At 43.8% G+C, this 18,494-nt stretch overlaps 1 long non-coding RNA gene across 1 annotated transcript; it reads right to left on the bottom strand.

Annotated features, from left to right (window-relative positions):
• Positions 1 to 822: 822 nt before the first annotated feature.
• LOC116530965 lies at positions 823 to 5,851 on the bottom strand. Its single transcript, XR_004260190.1, has 3 exons — positions 5,787 to 5,851; positions 4,488 to 4,621; positions 823 to 1,094 (listed from the first exon to the last, which is right to left on the bottom strand). It is a non-coding gene; the product is annotated as an uncharacterized LOC116530965 (long non-coding RNA).
• Positions 5,852 to 18,494: the final 12,643 nt, after the last annotated feature.

Here is an 18,494-nt window from a genome sequence, read left to right as displayed (position 1 = left end):
GGGCTTGGCACCCCTGTTGTCTCCCTAGGTGTGGATGACACACACACACACATCTATTAGCATCTGTCTCTCTGTTAGTTCACAAAAGCTGTGTTCAGGGGTCAGATCTTTACATGAACCTGCACCCACTAACATGGCATATCTCGGCAGATTCACAAAAGTCCCACAACACCATGAGTACCCATGAATCAGTGCAAACGGAAGACCTCAGCTTTGAGGACAAAGGAATTTGAGTCAGTCACAAACTAAGGCTGGGGGCAGGGTCATTTCCAGTGCTACCGATGAAGGTCCTGTCCTTCCCAAACCTTCAGAATATGAAGGGGTGAAGAAAGACAAACAAGAAAGAAACAAGAGGCTCTCTTTGAGTTGCTGAGTAGAATCAGAAACTTTAAAAATATTCTGATTTTAGATAACATGGAGTACATAAAGTTGAGTAACTAGTTTAAAATGAGCTTTACTTTTCAATTGATGCTCTTAACATCTTTTAGACTCAACCCTGACTGTGGAGAGAGGGAAGGATGGAAGGAATAGTACAGAATGTGTGTCGATACAAGGTTATAGATTCACATCTATGCATAGATGTCTATATATCTAAATGTGTGTAGACAGATCCATTTCATTCCTATATATCTGTGTGAAACCACTTCTCAATTAAAATTACTCTTGCTGCTGTTAGATGCATCTCCCTTAATGATGCCTGCATTTGAGAATGTATAGACACTGCCAAGTGCTCAAAAGGGAGCTCATCGCCACACTGGGTTCTAGTTTAAAATGAGTCATTGTCACATATTTCTCTCCAAGTCTTAAGAAAAGCTTCTTTTTGGTTTGTTCTAACTCAGTCCCAACCCAGTTTTTAAGTTTTAAGTGATAATATTAAACTCTTAGCCCACGCCTCTGCTCCCATGAAGACTCACACGCTGAAGACGGCAGTTCTCACAGCCCAGCAGATAGGGGCACATAGAGCTGCCCTGACCGAATCCAGGCAGAAGTGGCTGGGTAGAGATCAGCCAGGGGCTTGCAAATCTCCATGTCTGATAGAAAGAGCTGCAGACACCACATATTGTCCTCCATAGAGAAAATGCTTCATTATTCATCTGGATCTAGAAAGGTGGGAAATGGAGATGTTGGCATTCGGCATCCCCACGTATAGAAAAAGACCATGACCTTGCCTGTGACCTTCACCATGTCACCTGTCTTCCCAGGCAAAAAGCAACCATCCTACTGCCCTTTTTGTGACTAGAAGCACCTCTTCCAGCACAAGATTGCTTAGGCTGCCTGTGGCCTTCACCGGAAGTGTCAGACCTAACTATTTCCCAAAGCAAAAGACTCATGGCCCTTCCCTGGCCCCCCTGCTGAGCTGCTAGGCCCAGTTCTCAGTGGCTGCTGCGTCCTAACGTCTTTGGAACCATTGTCTTTCTGGCCTGTTTGCTCCACCCAGAGAGAGGGTCTGGGTGGTGACCTCCCCAGGATGTGACTGCAGGGTGTGGACTCTCAGAGCTGAGCTCTGGGATTCATCCCCAACCTCTACCAAATCCTGCTTGCTCCTGGAGCAATGGAGAGGCAGGGCGGGTGAGCTGTACCAGAATGTGCCCTTGGCACATATCTCAGAAAACTCCCCACTAGAGAACACATTTTAGAGGGAAGAAGAAAGATCATAGACTTGCAGATGGGAGTTTAAATCTGACTATGGTAAAAAATGTCCGAAAAATTTATGATCTCTGTTTGTTCACAGCACTCACCTCAATTACACCCATCGCCCCACAGCAGGAGACTTTTGCCTTCTTAACCTGTCAGAGCCAGTGCTCAGTTCTCCTGGGGCATTTTAGATGCTGATTTCAAGCTCGCCAGGTCATGTGAGTGGGCAGCGAGGTCTCACATCCACATAAAGGATCTCAGTGTCTGCTCCACCTGTCGTGCAGCTCAGCAGGGGCCCGTCCAACCGTGGAAATGTGTTGCCAACAAGACCCCATCTGTCCCTGACAAGCAGAGGTGGCAGAGCACTCTTCGGCAGTGAGCTTTGTACCCAAACTGTTTATTTTTTTTTCACATCCTTCGGATAAGACATTTTGAGTTCATTTCAATAGCTAGTAATTCCCAGGTTCTGCCAGCTGCCTGTGTGCTGTAAGGAGAGGAGAGGGAGCTTTTCTGAAGTTAAGACGAATTTCATCCAGCCTCCATCACTGCTTGCAGCTATGCGGCTGTCCAGTCCATCCACAGCCTGGTCCCATGTCTTGCCTTTGCAGGGTGCCCCCGTCTTCCTCCGAGCACTGCCCCCACATGCTGTGCCTTAGAGAGGCGGCCTTCTAATTCTGGCATTTCCCAGGAGAAGCCCATCTCTCTGGCTTTGCCATTTCCCCCTTCCTGGAAACACGTTTCATCTCTCGGACTGAGGCATGGCAGCCCACACCGGCCTGGAGACCCTCCCAGGGTCACCTCACTCACTCAGATGCCTTCTAGAGAGCCCCGTGGTGATTGGTTATCTCCACACCAATTGGGGGTGTGGAGATAACCGGGGGTGTGGCCTGTGTCTTGGAACACGCTGAGCATATCAGGTAATGACAAGGGAGAGTGGAACCATGGGGAATGTACGTGAAACCATGACTTATGAGGTAGTGTAGCTATTACATACACACAGACATGCATGACCACGCACATGCAACCACACACATACACACACACACATACACACACACAGAAACACACCACAGAAACACACACACACAAGCACATCACAGAAACACACACACCACACAAGCACACACCACAGAAACACACACATACAAACACACACACACCACAGAAACACACACCACACAAACGCACATACACCTCAGAAACACACGCAGATCCCATTGACTTTCTGGGAAATGTTGCTTTTTTTTTTTTTTTTTTTTTTTTGCCTCAGAGAGAGTCTCACTCTGTCACCCAGCTGGAATGCAGTGGTGTGATCTCAGCTCACCGCAACCTCCACCTCCCGAGTTCAAGCAATTCGCCTGCTTCAGCCTCCTGAGTAGCTGGGATTACAGGCATAAGCCACCATACCTGGCTAATTTTTTTTGTATTTGAGTAGAGATGGGGTTTCACCATGCTGGCCAGGCTGATCTCAAACTCCTATCCTGAAGTGATCCGCCTGCCTTGGCCTCCCAAAGTGCTGGAATTGCAGGAATGAGCCACCACGCCTGGCTGGGAAATACTGCTTTTGTGATACGAATTTGGCATTGCTCTACCTGAGTGTAGGAAAACTCATAAGAGATGTTTTCCTACACTCAGGAATCAACCTAGTGCTCAGTTTTAGCTAAGTAGGTTAAAAAAAAAAAGTACACCTTCCCCATGCATATTTTTAATGTCTTCATTGTAAATGATTGCACATATTTCTGGGGAACATGTGAGATTTTGATAATTAATCCACGTGTGTTTGAATTGTTTCACTCGTGCGCCTTCTAGGGCACGGCTTTTCTAACCATCCACAATCTGGAAGCTCTTCTATTATTTGGTTAATGTAAAGAAAAACAGGCCAGGCGCGGTGGCTCAAGCCTGTAATCCCAGTACTTAGGGAGGCCGAGGCGGGTGGATCACGAGGTCAAGAGATCGAAACCATCCTGGTCAACATGGTGAAAACCCGTCTCTACTAAAAATACAAAAAATTAGCTGGGCATGGTGGCGTGTGCCTGTAATCCCAGCTACTCAGGAGGCTGAGGCAGGAGAATTGCCTGAACCCAGGAGGCGGAGGTTGCGGTGAGCCGAGATCGCGCCATTGCACTCCAGCCTGGGTAACGAGTGAAACTCCGTCCAAAAAAAAAAAAAAAAAAAGAAAGAAAAACAATAGTAACACTACATTGAAGTTTTAAAAGTAGAAAAATGGGTGGGTGCCTTTTTTCTTTTGGACTCTGCTTCGAGGGGCTGTGTAAGCGAATGAGGGGGGGTCTCCCCAGATCATAGGAATTTAATCAGCGTGAGCCATCAGCCTGGTGCACAGCCTCCTGCCCTGCAGCCTGTTTCTCTTAAGCTCTGCGTGAAATGCGGTCACCTCCTTGGTTAAAGCCAGGTCCTGACCGAGCCTGGTAACTTATAGTGAGCTTTCCTCATGACCACGCTAAAGTGTCCATCCCAGGGGGAGCCACAGTTTCATCACCCTAACACGTGACCCATGTGCTGGCATGGACTTGCTGCATCTGTACCACTGCGACCCCTCCTCTCCATGCTATGGTGCACCCTCCCCCTTCTCCATCACCCCATAAAACCCTCCCTTCCCTTTCCCTCAGGGACACACTGCTTTGGAGAATACACCCCTGTCCTCACATGTGCTGAATAATAAAACTCCTGTTGTTCAGTACCGGCCTTTTCTGCCTTCTCACGGAGGGTAGTTTGTCACTCATCAGGTAGACAGATCCTGGTTATTTCAGGTAACATCTGGCCCACACTCAGGTCCCCCAGGGAAGAGGAGCTGAGGACCTTTCTGTTTAGGGCTCACTGGGCCCTCTCCTTACCTCTAGGACTAGGCAATGACCTCATGGGTGCTAGAAGAAAGTGCTTCTACAGGCCTGCTCCAGCCAGATAAAAGAGAGCAAGCCCTTCATTTGCTCAATTCCTTTGCAAGCAGTGTGTTCTCCGCAATAGGCTCCTGAGAGGGGAAAAAAAAAGCCCTGTTGGCTCAGGTCAGCCAAGCCAAGCTCAGTCACAGAATAGGAAGGCGCGGTGGGGGCGGGAGGTAGGGAGAGCATGGGGAATGTGGTACCACTGGGGCAGAGAGCAAAGCAATGGGGAATCAATCTCCCACGTGTGTCTTCTGTCAGTTTATTTATTCACTCAACAGATAGTTATTGAGGACCAACCACGCGCAGGACTGATCAGAGCCCTGGGGTAGAAGTGTAAAACAGATGAGGTGCCTGGTCTTAAGGGGTTTGTATTCAAGTGGGAGCCAGGAAACAAGAGGTATACAATAAAAAAGCAAGTAACTAAGGCGTCTTCAGATAACCACTAGTCCTAGGAAGATAATTAAAAAGGCAGTAGGAGGGAGGGTAATGACGTTTTAGAACCCAACTGGGGACTACTAGCCTGGTGCAGTAAAACCAGTTACTCACACTGAGGTTTTTCAGCAATAGAAAGGCTTTTATTGTAAGTGCCAAGCAAAGATGGCCAGGCAGCTATTGCTCAGATCGTGACCTCCCCGATGGCTTGCAGCCACAGATTTTTAAAGGCAGGGGTAAATTATAGGAAAACAGAAGCCACAGGCAAAATCATCAATTAATATATGGAGGTTACACATTGGTTTAGACCTAAAAGGGTGTAGTATCTTGAAGTGAGGACTTATAGGTTATAGGTAGATCCAAAAACTTTGAAATTTGCAATTGGTGATGAAAGAGCAGCTTTATTAAAAAATTTGGGATCAGTAGAAAAATGTCCTTGCTTTTTTTGAGACAGTGTCTCACTCTGTCACCCAGGCTGGAGTGTAGTGGCATGATCATAGCTCACTGCAGCCTCCTGCCTCAGCCTCTTGAGCAGCTGGGACTACAGGTGTGCACCCCAGTGCCTAAGTTTTTAATTTTTCAAAAAAAAAAACCATAGTGAGATGGAATGTCACTATGTTGCTCAGCTGGTCTCAAGCTCCTGGCCTCAAGTAATCCTCCCACCTTGGCCTCCCAAGGTGCTGGCATGACAAGCATAGCTACCTTACCAACCAGTAGAAGAATGTCAACTGGCTAGGGTGGGTGGCTTTCTCCAAGCCCCCCAGAAAGAAACTGATAACAAAAGATGATGATTAAAGTTCATCTTCAATTCCCACTTACGTGAGGTCTGCATGTTGGCTGATCCCTTCATTGGGGGCCCCCAGTGGAGTTCTGAGTTTCTGAAAGACAACTCAGGAGCACAGGTTAAGATGTTCTCCTTGGGTTCTTTAGGGAAAGCAAACATCTCTAGGACTCTAATTTCCTCAGGTGTCCTTTAGGCTACTATTGTCTTCTTCGTTAACAAGTAACTTACTGACTTCTGGAGCTAGCTAGGTGCCTGAAATTTCCCCTTGAAGGAACTCATGATTCTCCTTGATTTTCATGCTTGGGATTTGCTAACAAAGGGGCCTCCTGCTCCATCTCAATGGGGAAAGAGAAGCTAGGTCAGGTCCTCAGGGAAAACCTTGGCATTGAGATGTGAATGAAAAGAAGAGACCTAGGTAGGTAAAGCAAGAACATTCCAGGAAGAAACAGGAGCAAGGATAAAATCCCCGAGTCAAGTGAATACATGTTTCTCAAAAGAAGACATGCAGAAAGCCAACAGACATGTGAAAAAAAATGCTCAACATCACTAATCGTCAGAGAAATGCAATTAGAACCGTAATGAGGCACCACTTTATCCCAGTTAGAATGGCCATTTTTAAAAAATCAAAAGCAATAGATGTTGGTACGGATGTAGTGAAAATGGAACACTTAAACACAGCTGGTGGGATTGTAAATTAGCAAAACCTCTGTGGAAAATGGTATGGATTTTTGTCAAAGAACTAAACGTAGATCTATTATTCTATCCAGAAATTCTGCCCCTGGGATCTACCTCCCAAAAAAGTCACTACATCAAAAAACACCTGCATGCATATCTTTATTACAGCACAATTCACAATTGCAACTACATGGAATCAACCTAAGTACCCATCAACCGATGAGTGGATAAAGTGTGATGTGTGTACACAAACACACACACACTATGAAATACTACTCATCCATACAAAGGAATAAAATAATGTCTTTTGCAACAACTTCGATGGAGCCGGAGGCCATTATTCTCAGTGAAATAAGTCAGGAATGGAAAACCAAGTATTGAACATTCTCACTTACAAGTGGGAGCTAAGCTGTGGCTATGCAAAGACATACAGAGGAATATAATGAACTGTGGAGACTGAAAAGCAGGAGGGTGGGAGGAAGGTGAGTGACAATATACTACTCATTGAGTACAATGTACACTGCTCAGGTGACAGGCGCACTAAAATCTCCGACTTCAACACTATACAATTCATCTATGTAACCAAAACCACTTGTACCCCTACAGCTATTGAAATCTTACAAAATGCAAATAAAAAATATTTTAAAGATCTTTAAGTCAAGAATATTTATGAGGATAAGTATGTTGCCCAAAACCATTGCACCCAAATCCACCTCGCTCAGGAGGTCTGCGGGTGCCATTGCACACCCTTTCCTCGGAGCCCCTGAGCCATGAGGTGCTGGGCGTGCCTGCCTTCTTCTCCTCCATTAGGGAGCTGCGGTTGATGCAAGAACGGCCTTGAGAAACAGACCTCTCAGACACCAAACTAGGAAGGAAGAGGTGTTTTATTATTACGGCCGGGAGCAAGGCAACAATTTGTCTAACAGCCAAGCTCATTTAACAAAGAGAAGCTCTGCCTTTATATAGGCTTACACTCTAGATATTACACGTGAAAGGATCTTAGGTGTACAGCCTTAGAAGTAACACGTGAAAGGGTCTCAGGTTTACAGTCTTGGAAATTACATGTGAAAGGGTCTTGGTAGATGGAGGCGTGGGGTGGGGGTTTGATCTTGTTTAAGTAAAACAATGCCTTCCGGAGAGAGTCCCCCCATACTATGCCTGCCATCTACAGGAAGGGGATTTAGGAGGTGCCAGTCAGCCAGCCTTTTTTTCTATTGAAATGCAATGTGGAAGTCAAGGGGGAGTTGATCCTAGATGCCTAGGTCTCCTTCCTCATGGTGACTACATCTTATTCAGCTCTGCCTCTTCCAGGCCACTAAGTGTAATTGATGCCAGCTGTTCAACAGAGAGTGACTGCGTGAATGGGCTCATGACAATATCGGACTGGAGTGACATGTCTGAACTGAATTGAGAATTATGACAATTTTAACATTGCAGCGTTCTCCCACTAGGAGTTTAATTTGAGGTTATATTTTTTCTTAACGATTGACTGTCAGGTAAAAATCAATTATTTTTGGAGAGTTCTCTGCACCTTTAGGGGATGATAATACAGAGAGCTGTGTCTTGTAGCTCACAGCAGTGTTACCTCAGTCTCATTGTTCTAAACTGATGGATTGTCTGGTGCTGGATAGAGGTGGCTTCTATGAGGCTAGACAGATTCCTTGCAACTCCAAAAGGAAAGGAGCAGGCATGCATCAGCAAAGAGAGCAGAGTACAGAACCTCTGAAAATTTACTCCTCCACACACACACACACACAAAATTAAAAAGCTGGCAAAAAATGGCCAGAAACAATTTTTTCTGGAATCTGAAAATTCACCAAAGGCTTGCAACCCCCCAGGGAGCGTTTATGTAGGACAAGCAGCTGAATCCCAGTAGGAACCAAGTGCTCTGTAGTATTTCAACTTGCCCTCGTCTCCTGCTCTCACTCCAGCTCAGCAGCAGCCTTGGAAATCACCTGCAGTCCCGGTACTAAAAGGAATAGAATAGATCTCATTCCTAAAGAGAGTCATTATTTGACTGGTCCAGTGCTTCCCTGAAAGACACAACTAGAGAGCCTTGTCTTTATTAGTGGCCTACTGCTAAAATCCTTTGGGGAAGGAAGAGCATTTGTCTAGAGCATTTACTAGTGTTTCAACAGTACATCTGCCCAAAGTAATGGATAACAGTGGGTGAAAACAATAAACTTAGGAAAAGCTTAAAGGAAAAGCTAAGGAATAAGATGTCCATAAGGGCCTTGAAAAGCTCTGTCACATTCCTGGGCATCTAGAAGACCTTGAGAATCTGTCCAGCAGGGCTTTGCACATGTCCAGGAAACCTGAGGAGGCCTAAGCTCTCACTACTGACTGAAGTTGAGGCCCTGCACAAATGGGAAGGACAGTGGTGGCGGAGTTGTCAACCGCCTGGCAAAGAGAGCGCTGACTATGTGCCCCAACACACAGAGAGAACCCATCTGCAAAGACTGAGAGATATTTCATTTAGGCATTTAAAGAAATCTCTGTCCAATCATTAGCTGACCACTACGCTAACTGAGACTTTGTTACCAAAAAGGAGTCCCGATCCAGACCAAGAAAGGGTTCTTGGATCTCACACAAGAAAGAATTTGGGGTGAGTTCATAAAGTGAACGCAAGTTTATTAAAGAAAGCAAAGGAATAAAGAACGGCTACTCTATAGGCAGAGAGAGGCTTGAGCTGCCCTACTAATAATACTCATTGTTACTTCGTGATTAAATGCTAACCAGTGGGTGAATTATTCATGAGTTTTCCAGGAAAGGGGTGGGAAACTCCAAGAACTGAGGGTTCTTCCCCTTTTTAGACTATACAGGGTAACTTCGTAGCATTGCAATGGTATTTGCAAACTGTCACGGTACTGGTAGGAGTGTCCTTTAGTATGCTAACATATTATAACTAGCATATAATAAGCCACGAGGATGAACAGAGGTCAATTCCATCACTGTCTGTTGGTGGGTTTTAGTCAGTTTCTTTACTACAAACTGTTTTATCAGGAAGGTCTTTATGACCCGTATCTTGTGCCAATCTATCTCATCCTGTGACTTAGGACTCCTAACCTAAGAATGCAGTCCGCAGATCTCAGCCTTATTTTACCCAGCCCCTATTCAAAATGGAGTTATTCTGGTTCAGATGCCTCTGACAGCTTCAGTGCCCACTAGGAACCCATTCTGATAAGGCAGGGCAAAGAGGTTAAGCTGCTTATCAAAGAACAGCAGACTGTGCCACGAATGCTGGTTTGAGAGCTGCAGGAATGCAAAAGTTACACCCAAACAGGAGGAAATTTTGACAGGGTCTGTGTGGTGCAGTGTGGGCCACAGGAGGAAGACTGGTCTCCCGGAGAACGGGACTCGAGTTTGAAAACGCGACTCATCTTGGCTTACAGGTTTGCACTGGCAACCACGTGTATCCACTCAATCACTCATCCTCTCTATAGGATCCAAGTCTTTCCATGGCAGTACGACACAGTGTTATGCAGGATATTAAGTGACTTGGTAAGCTTCAGGGGATGGAATTTCCTCCCTGCCTCCCAGCAGCCAGTTCCCAAGATTTATGGAGGTAGAAGTGAGTGTCTTGTTAATTACATACCTGTTATGCTGGCTTTCCCAGATGAACTTATTATTTTTTTTTTTAGCATCTCGCACTCCCTAGAAACTAACAGGAGCATCCTACTCTGCCTTAGGAATGTAAACTAAAACTAAAATTCTAGCCCACTCAACCATCTGAATGGATCCCTCCTCTTGGCCAAGGGCATTCATTCCAAAGTTTAGCTAAAAAATGAGTTCAGTAATTATAAAGACCACAGAAGGATAAATTTATAATGAAGGCAAGAAACCAGCCCAAAAAGGCTGAGAATACCCAAAATCAGAATACCTCTCCCTCCACAGGGGATCACAGTTCCTCATCAGCAACAGAACAAGGCCTGATGGAGAAAGACTGTTCCATCAGCAGAAGCGGACTTCAAAAAGTGGATGATAAGAAACTTCTGGGAATTAAAAGAACTTGTTCTAACCCAATGCAAAGAAACTAAGAACTTTGAAAAAAGGTTCGACGAAATGTTAACAATAACACACAATTTAGAGAGGAATATAAGTGAATTAATGGAGCTGAAAAATACAACACGAGAACTTCGCAAACTATGCACAAGTTTTAACAGCCGAATCGATCAAGCAGAAGAAAAGGTATCAGAGGTCGAAGACCAACTTCATGAAATAAAACAAAAAGACAAGATTAGAGAAAAAAGGATAAAAAAGAACGAGCAAAGTCTCCAAGAAATATGGGACTATGTGAAAAGACCTAATCTACATTTGATATGTGTACCTGGATGTGACAAAGAGAAACAATCCACGCTGGAAAATATGCTTCAGGGTATTATTCAGGAAAACTTTCCCAACCTAGCAAGGCAGGACAATATTCAACTTCAGGAAATACAGAGAACACCACAAAAATATTCTTCAAGAAGATCAACCTCAAGGCACATAATCGTCAGATTCACCAGGGTTGAAATGAAAGAGAAAATACCGAGGGCAGCCAGAGAGAAAGGTCAGGTTACCCATAAAGGGAAGCCCATCAGACTCACAGCAGATCTCTCAGCAGAAACCCTACAAGACAGAAGAGAGTGGGGGCCAATATTCAACATCCTTAAAGAAAAGAACTTTCAACCCAGAATTTTACATCCAGCCAAACTAAGCTTCATAAGCGAAGGAAAAAAAAAATCTTTTGTGAACAAGCAAGCACTCAGAGATTTCATCACCACCAGGCCTGCTTTACAAGAGCTTCTGAAAGAACCACTACAAATAGAAAGGAACAACCAGTATCAGCCTTTCTAAAAAATACCAAAAAATAAAGAACATCAACATAATTAAGAAATTGCATCAATTAATGGGCAAAACAACCAGCTAACATTAAATGACAGTATCAAACACACATATATTGTTAAATTTAAATTGACTAAATCCCCCAATCCAAAGACACAGACAGGCAAAAAAAGCCAAGACCCATTGGTATGCTACATCCAGATCCATCTCACATGCAAGGATACACAAAGACTCAAAACAAAGGGATGAAGAAAAATTTACCAACCAAATGGAGAGCAAAAATAAATAAATAGAAAGCAGGAGTTGCAATTTTTGCTGATAAAATAGATTTCAAAGCAATAAAGATCAAAAGAAGCAAAGAAAGATATTACATAAAGACAAAAGGATCAATGTAACAAGAGGAGCTAAAGATCACCCAATACAGAAATACCCAGATATATAAGACTTATAAAGAGACTTGGACTCCCACACAATAATAGCGGGAGACTTCAACATCAATATTAGACAGATCAATGAGTCAGAAAGTGAACACCGATATTCAGGACTTGAACTCAGATCCGAAACAAGTAGACTTAATTAACATTCATAGAACTCTCCACTTTAAATACACAAAATATACGCTCTTATCAGTACTACATCACACGTATTTACAGGTTTAAATGAAATATTGGTTGGCTGCTTGTTAATTATTTTCTTCCCTTTTTTTTTTTTTTAATGTCTCTATTATTAAACATAATTACAGGCATACCCAGTTTTAGACTGCATTCTAGCCCGGGCAATAAAGCAACACCCCTGTTCTCTCTCCCTCTTCCTCTTCCTCTTTCTTCCTTTCCTAAAAAAAAAAAAAAAAGAAAAAAAGAAAAATGAGTTCAGGTCATGATGAGGAGGCAAGGGTCACACAGTCTTCACCATACACTCCTCCTATTAGAATTCAGGCACAACTGACCAGCATTAACATTAAAACAGAGATCTTAAGACTTTTTGTGCCAAAGAGACACAAAATCCCAGCCTGAATTTAGCATAGCATCCCATGAAAGATAGCAGGCCCTGAAAGACATCAAAATATTTTACCCTAAAATAGATTTCTTTGGCACATTTCAAAATGGCCCTGCAAATCTGTCTCTTGTGGGAAAAATCTACATTCTGTAGAGAATCCCCTTTCTTTTCCAGGTCTTTTCCTTGATCCAGGAGAGAATTAACTAAGTGTCTGGCACTTGTTTTTAAGTCTGATAAGGAACATTCACAATGTATTATCTTTGAAGTCTGCTACATGGAGGCTTCATCTGCACAGTAAGAACCTTGGTCTCCATAGCCCCTTATCTGAACCTGGACACTCCCTTCTGTTGATTCCAGGTCTTAACTCTTTCAACCAATTGTCAATAGAAACATCTTGGAATTCACCTATAACCTGGAAGCCTCCCCAACACCACTGCCTTCAAGTTGTCCCGCCATTCTGGGACGAACTAATGCACATCTTAAAGCTATTGATTGATATCTTATTTCTCCCAAAAATGTATTAAACCAAGCTGTAGCCTGACCGCCTTGGGCACATGTCATCAGGACATCCTGAGGGTGTCACAGGTATGTCCTTAACTTTGGCAAAGTAAACCTCTAAATTGCTTGAGACTTGCCTCAGATACTTTTTGGTTTACAAGGGTGAGGTGAGTCATGGGGCAGTTTTATTGAGACAGAGAATTTGGTGGTTTTGGGGTTCCAAAATCCATCAAGACTGGCCTCTACAGACATGGCAACCCTCTTCTAGGTTTTGGGTGAAAGCAGTCCTTCCTGGTGGAAAATAATTTCAACAGTAGCAAATTGTTGCTTAACATGGAAAAAAAAAAAAAAAGCCTCTGTCTCAGGAAGATACAATGTCATTATTTCCAACACCATCCTCAGCAGGGACCTAGTAAAATTACATGGTGCAACAGCGTCATCAAGTGGCCAAGCAGGAAAATAACCAACACCTGAAAAAACGTTTTCCAAAAGTGAAATTCTGGTGGAAGTGCTTGAAGGATCATCATGTGCAGTGCGCTGGTTCTCCTCTTTGTCCTAGTAGGCACAGACAAACTCCACATTTTCAACTCATGACTTTCACAGATCATTCTTTAGCCTTTTCCCAGGAGGCAGAGCGCAGCCTCAGGTCAGGGTCGCCTGGCTTGTCCTCTGTGTGCAGCGCCCTTTCCTCAGCCCCTCTGACATGTAGTGTCCTTGTCACCCGGTACTGGCTGAGAGGTCGCCTCCTCTGGAAACTCTTCTCTACTCACTCCATCTACAGGTATTGATCGACTTACGACCTATGCAACTTACGACCATTTGACTTTATGACCACATTGTTTTGCAAATATTAAACCAGTTGTACTGGTAATGCAGTGTTTTTCTTAAACCTGACGAATGTAAAAATAAGAAACAAAATGGTGTAGAGATGATACAAATGGCATAAAATGAACAAAGAAAATTATGATATATAACAATAATGAAAGAAAATTATGATAAAATATGACAAAGATTTTTATAACATCATTTCACAGTACTGTACATATAGCCTACTCAACTTACGACCAAATCATGTTACGACCGGTCTGTCGGAACCAATAGTGGTCGTAAGGCGAGCACTTGCTGTACAGTAGCCACTGCACTCCACACGTCACTCTCTACAAGACACAAATTTTTCTTCATAGCCCTTTTCACACAGAAAACACTTTCTTTATTCCTCTGTTTACTTGTATATTTCCTGCCTTTCCCACACCGTCATGCCCTAGGATGAAATTTGATGAGAGTACGGTCTTATCTGCCTTCCTCACTGCCATGTGCCTCCATTACGAACAGCGGTAGGAGTACAGCCTCTAGTAAGACACGTCCTGCTTGGATGAATGGATAAACGGGAGGAAAGAAGGAGGAGAGAAACAAAGGCCCTACCAGGAGGCTCCAGTGACAGTCTCCATTAACAACTTCGGGACCAACATCTTAGTTCCCGCTTCTATTTTTAAGATTCAGTGACTTTGAATGCAAAGATAGTTCATATTATCAACTCTTATTTAGAGTGCTCTGGCAATCAGTTAATCGGGCTTCAAAAAACCCTCAAAACTTTTACTAAGTTGCAGAATGACTCCAGGTATTGCACATAGGTTGTGCCTTCCTTCAAAATCCCTCTAGCCTCATAAAGCTGCTATGGACACAAGAAATCTCTAAGTGACTCTTCCCTGTGTAAGTTAGGAGCACTTGGGTTAAAATACAGAGCAGCTCCAGCAACATAAAAAAGAGAATGAACCTTTGCCTACAGAACATGGCAGTTTCCTGGAATCAAAGGGCTCTCTGCAGTATCTGCTCATGTTTTACATCTGTGGGTTGATCTTGAAAATGTGGGCTTATCGGTATATGTTGCCAACAATGGGCATTCACTTAAATAAAATCAAAACCTGCAGGCGGAGTTGCCAGAACTGGCATTTTGTAGGGGCTTTTCTCTCTAAAACTAAACTTATGCTACTGTTGAGGTTGGATTGTGTTCTCATCCACATATAAATGGCTTTGGTAGGTCAGAGTTGAGGTGACATTGCTAAGGAAATCTGCAGTGTCTCCTCAAATTGTCATGCCACTATCTTCAAAGACAGGCAGGTAGTCTATAGCAACTGTGTGGAAGCCCTCCAGCTTCTGCTTAGATCCCCAGCTACTGCTTCGGATAATTAGATGGGAAAGCTTGCCCTCTGAGGAGGGAAAGGATGATGGAGGTTTCCGGCAGTGAATTGCATGGCAAATCGGGGCAAGAACTCCCTTCCAAAATGTCTAGTAACCGAGAGGAAACTCGTTTAGACTTCCTGCCACGCAGGTCTTCAGAAAAGACTTGGGAAAAGCCATGTAAACTTGCAAAGATGATATTTATAGCTCCAGGCTGGAGAAATACCCTTTTATCTAGTGACAGCCATGCTGGCTTCACTAGATAAATTACAATGAGTAATTTACAATGAGTGCTTACAATGAGTGTAAGCACTCATGAATTGCTTTTCAGCTTGCATCCAACATTATAACAACTGCCTACCCCCCACCACAACTAAACATGAACTGTGAATACATCTCACCTTCGTATCACAGTTCAGCTGTTCTTAGCATTCATTCTTTTACTCATTAAACATGTGCTAAGCCCACACTAATGCTTCTCTCCCACTGTGCCTGGGCAGGAGGCAGTCTGAAATGATGCCCTGCACCCCAGGTCTGAAGGAGGCGAGGCACAAGGAGGAGTAAGGCTGAAAAAGAAGATTCAAAGCACAGCAGGTAAGAGCTTCACCAACTACTTGCTATGTGCACTCGGCCAGTGACTTAAACTCCCTGAGCCTCAGTTTCCTCACTTGTAAAGTAGAGGTGATAGTAGAATCCGCCACTTAGAGATGCTACAATCTATGCAAATTCTTCAGGATCTAGCGACACAAGTGCGATCACTTAGGGAAACGAAATATTTTCTTCCAAAATCTATTTTTGAAATAATCTGAGATGGCTGTTCAGAGAGCCGGCAAACAGAACTCTCCCTGCAAAGCTGTATTCTGTGGGGGGAGACTTGCATCTGTAGAGAGTCTGCACTGATGCAGCCAGGTTTTCTCTGAGGTCTCCCCTTGTCCTTTTCTGGCTCTAGGAAAGATACATTGAGAGGCTGACATCTTTAAGGGTCTCAAAAAATGATTTACCATCTACCCCCTCTGAGGACAGCTACTTGTGAAGTTTCATCTACTTAACAAGCCTACCTATGCTATTATTTTTATTTAATTTCAATTTTTATTTTAGATTCAGGGGATGTAGCATGATTGAATCCATCACCCAGGTAGTGAGCATAGTTCCCAATAGATCATTTTCAACCTTGTCCCTCTCCCTTCCTCCCCCTTGCAAAGTCCCCAGTGTCTGTTGTTCCCATTTTTACGTCCACAAGTGCCCAATGTTTAGCTCACACTTAGAGGTGAGAACATGCAGTATTTGGTTTTCTATTCCTACATAGATAAGCTTAGGATAAGGGCCTCCAGCTGCATCCATGCTGCTGCAAAGAACATGACTTTAGTCTTTTTTATGGCTGTATAGTATTCTATGGTATACATGTACCACATATAAATCCACAAATGTAGATTTCTTTATCCAATCCACTGCTGATGACAAGTCCCATGTTTTCTGAGCTTCAAGATGGCATGTAAGCTTCTGAACCCCTTTTGGGGTAGGAGTCCTTACTCTGTGTTTCTCCCCCCATGTGCACATTAATACATATTTACGCCTTTTCTCTAATTAATCTGACTTTTGTGAGTTGATTTGTTTTCTTTGCAAACCCTCTGATATGGTACAGCTGTGTCCCCACCCAAATCTCATCTTGAATTTCCGGGTGTTGTGGGAGGGACACAGTGGGAGGTAATTGAATCACTTGGACAAGTCTTTCCCATGCTATTCTCATGATAGTTAATAAGTCTTACAAGATCTGACAGTTTTAAAAACAAGAGTTTTTCTGTGCAAGCTCTCTCTTTGCCTGCTGCCATCCATGTAAGACGTAACTTGCTCCTTCTTACCTTCCACCATGATTGTGAGGCTTCCCCAGCCATGTGGAACTGTAAGTCCAATTAAATCTCTATCTTTTGTAAATTGCCCAGTCTCAGGTATGTCTTTATCAGCAGCATGAAAATAAGCTAATACAGTACATTGGTACCAGTACATTAGGTCACTGCTGAGAAGATACCTGAATATTTTGGAAGCAACTTTGGAACTGGGTAACAGGCAGAGGTTAGAACAGTTTGAAGGGCTCAGAAGAAGACAGGAAAATGTGGGAAAGTTTAGAACTTCCAAGAGAATTGTTGAACAGCTTTGACAAAAATGCTGATCATGATATGAACAATAAGTTCAAGGTTTAAGTGGTCTCAGATGGAGATGAGGAACTTATTGGAAACTGAAGCAAAGGTGACTCTTGCTATATTTTAGCAAAGAGACTGGCAGCATTTTGCCCCACCCTAGAGATTTTTGGAACTTTGAACTTGAGAGAGATGATTTAGCATATCTGGAGGAAGGAATTTCTAAGGAGCAAAGCATTCAAGAGGTGACTTGGGTGCTGTTAAAGGCATTCAGTTTCAAAAGGGACATAGAGCATAAAAGTTTGGAAAATTTGTAGCCTGATGATGCAATAAAAAAGAAAATCTTATTTTCTGAGGGGAAATTCAAGCCAGCTGCAGCAATTTGCATAAGGAGGAGCCCAATGTTAATCCCCAAGACAACAGGGAAAATCGCCAAGACAACAGAGGCCCCTCCCATCACAGGCCTGGAGGCCTAGGAGGAAACAGTGGTCTCATGGGATGGGCCTAGGGTCCCTATGCTTTATGAAGCCTAGGGACTTGGCGCTTTATGTCCCAGCAGCTCCAGCTGTGGCTGAAAGGGGCCAATGAAGAGCTTGGGTTGTGGCTTCAGAGGCTTCAAGCCTTGGCAGCTGTCAATACTTGAGGTTTGGGAACCTCTGCCTGGGTTTCAGAGAATGTATGCAAATGCCTAGATGTCCAGTCAGAAGTTTGTTGCACGGGCAGGGCCCTCACGGAGAATCCCACGGCAGTGTAGAAAGAAAATATGGGGTCAGAGTTTTTACTGGGGCACTGCCTAGTAGAGCTGTGAGAAGAGGGCCACTATCCTCCAGACCCTGGAATCGTAGATCCATTGATAGCTTACAATGTGCTCCCGGAGAAGCCAAAGACACTCAACACCAGCCTGTGAAAGCAGCTGGGAGGGTGGCTGTACCCTGCAAAGCCACAGAGGCAGAGCTGCCCAAGGCCATGTGAGAACACCCCTTGCATCAGTGTGACCTCGATGTGAGACATGGAGTCAAAGATAATTTTGAAGCTTTAAGATTTGACTGCCCTGCTGTATTTTGGACTTGCATGGACCTATAGCCCCTTTGTTTTGGCCGTTTTTTCCCATTTAGAATGGCTGTATTTACTCAATGCCTGTACCCATATTGTTTCTAGGAAGTAACTAACTTGCTTCTGATTTTACAGATTCATAGGCAGAAAAGACTTGCCTTTTCTCAGATGAGACTTTGGACTGTGGACTTTTGAGTTAATGCTGAAATGAGTAAAGACTTTCGGGGACTGCTGGGAAGGCATGACTGGTTTTGAAATGTGAGGACATGAGATTTGGGAGGGCCCAAGGGCAGGATGATATGGCTTGGCTGTGTCCCCACCCAAATCTCATCATGAATTTCCAGGTGTTGTGGGAGGGACCAGGTGAGAGGTAATTGAATCGTG

The sequence above is a fragment of the Sapajus apella genome, unplaced genomic scaffold (genome assembly GCF_009761245.1).
Source record: "Sapajus apella isolate SASKATOON/1434 unplaced genomic scaffold, GSC_monkey_1.0 scaffold68, whole genome shotgun sequence".
In the NCBI taxonomy this organism is placed as follows: domain Eukaryota; kingdom Metazoa; phylum Chordata; class Mammalia; order Primates; family Cebidae; genus Sapajus; species Sapajus apella.
Note: the sequence above shows the minus strand (reverse complement) of the source record. Positions and strands in the feature narration are given on the sequence as shown.